The following is a 2,191-nucleotide window of genomic DNA, read 5'->3' on the forward strand; positions in this document are numbered from 1 at the left end:
TTTATCATATTTATTATTAAAAACAATCAATAAAAATAACATCTAGCAACTTATCTAGCGAATAATTATTAAATTAATCACCAAATTTTGCTCGAAACTCTTATCTTTAAACAACAAAAATATATCTTTACCAGAGAATCGAATCTTTAATTTGATCAATTTAAATATGAGATATTCAATATCAACCCAAAACATCTGGGTAAATACACATTCATAAAATAAGTGTTTTATGGATTCTTCCTCTAAGTGACAAAACTGTTACTAATGTTTGTTGTATATCATGTTTTTATAACTTCCCTATTTCTTTTTTCTTATTATCACTATATCCCTATGAATGTTGTTTCTCATCAGTTTCAGACAGCTTTGATCCGTTCAAAAGCAGAAGAATGGCAGTCCGTGCGTCATTTGAAAAGAATAATGAAATTGGATGCTTTGCCAAGCTCACAAACACATACTGCTTGGTAGCGATTGGTGGCTCAGAAAACTTTTACAGGTAAGTCATAAATGAGATGACTTGCATGTAAATACACACACACACACACACACATATATATATATATATATACACAGAGAATCGAATCTTTAATTTGATCAATTTAAATATGAGATATTCAATATCAACCCAAAACATCTGGGTAAATACACATTCATAAAATAAGTGTTTTATGGATTCTTCCTCTAAGTGACAAAAGACTCATGCAGTCTCAATGTCTCTAAAAAACTTTTGTGACTACTTGTCTCATCAAATGAATAACTTTATATGTAACTTCTTTAACTTGATTGGTGAGACAGTATTTACTAGGTAAATTCCAGACCTCTTTCCATTCAATCTGATCATATAACGAATTCCAATGTGGTTCTACATAATTTTTTAATATAAAAGTTATGAAATTTATTATCTATAATTTTCACACCATTAATACTTAACTGATTCGTATATAAGGGGATAGACTAAGGCAAAAGCTGAATAAGGCCACTAAAAATGGCTTCAAATACTACTGCAAACTCTTTAACAGTTACAGGGATCTTGTAATAATTAAGGAATTCACAGTGATTAAAGAGATGTCCATTATTCTTGAATAACTCTCACCAAGATTATACCATTATTGTACCAGTTTCTGTAAAAGACTTATTTTTAAACGTAATATATTTGTTGGTCCAAATCACTGTTATGTGGAGAAAAGTTATGAGCATCCATAATAAACAAACCTGTTTGTGAAAAGAAGAAAGCTTGTTTACATCAAAATTACACCTCAAAAAAACAAAAAACTAAAATCTAAACCCCCTAACTTGTCAAAAAAAGTAACTCAAGGATGATATTCCAAATTTTGCCTTTGGATTTCAGGTAGTTCTTAATCCATTTGTTTTAAAATATTTAAATACATATTTAGCAGTATTAAAGTCAAGTACATTAAGACCTCCTAAACTGTCATGACACAATGGCTAACGTATCACGTACCGTAACGCGTTGACGTCAGCACGTCGAGGAAGTGAAATGAACACGTGGTTTACGGCTGTCCACGCTTCTACATAGAGTCACTATCGGTAAATATAAGATTACTGTTGTAATTGCCATGAAATTTATAGTGAAGTTATTACAGTTAGGATTTAATATGTATTGTTAACCGCGTTGTCATTTGAGGACACCGAATTGATAGCGTATAATGAATAGAGAAGTTAAAATAACTTCATTTAGCCGACTGCTGCTAACTACCTTAACTAGTGCTGTTTAATGAAAGTTACTTAGAACGAGTTTAACCCTCAGGTTTTGTTGAGAATTACTTTATTTAATCGTGGTGCCTTAGAGTCCCCTATGTTTCAAAATAATCGTTTCAGAAGTACATTCTCTAACCTAATCAAAACGCAATACAAAGATGTGATTTAATCCTAAAATAGTACCATATTTAGAAATACGATTGTTATCCTTTATGATAATTCTCCATTGAAATATAAGTGTTTATGTTTCTTTTTGGGATCAAAACCTAATAGAGAAATACATTGAAAGCAATTTTTTAAAACTCTCAACTTACCAGATCATAGTTATAATAGTACCATAGAAATACGATTGTTATCCTTTATGATAATTCTCCATTGAAATATAAGTGTTTATGTTTCTTTTTGGGATCAAAACCTAATAGAGAAATACATTGAAAGCAATTTTTTAAAACTCTCAACTTACCAGATAGATCAT

The 2,191-nt window shown here is 30.3% G+C and overlaps 1 pseudogene; it reads left to right on the top strand.

The window, feature by feature from the left end:
- The first annotated feature begins 352 nt into the window (after window positions 1-352).
- The window catches only part of LOC107708116 (eukaryotic translation initiation factor 6-like), a 5,241-nt pseudogene continuing 3,402 nt past the window's right edge, over window positions 353-2,191 (top strand).

The sequence above is a fragment of the Sinocyclocheilus rhinocerous genome, unplaced genomic scaffold (genome assembly GCF_001515625.1).
Source record: "Sinocyclocheilus rhinocerous isolate Xijiao unplaced genomic scaffold, SAMN03320098_v1.1 scaffold113, whole genome shotgun sequence".
Lineage (NCBI taxonomy): Eukaryota > Metazoa > Chordata > Actinopteri > Cypriniformes > Cyprinidae > Sinocyclocheilus > Sinocyclocheilus rhinocerous.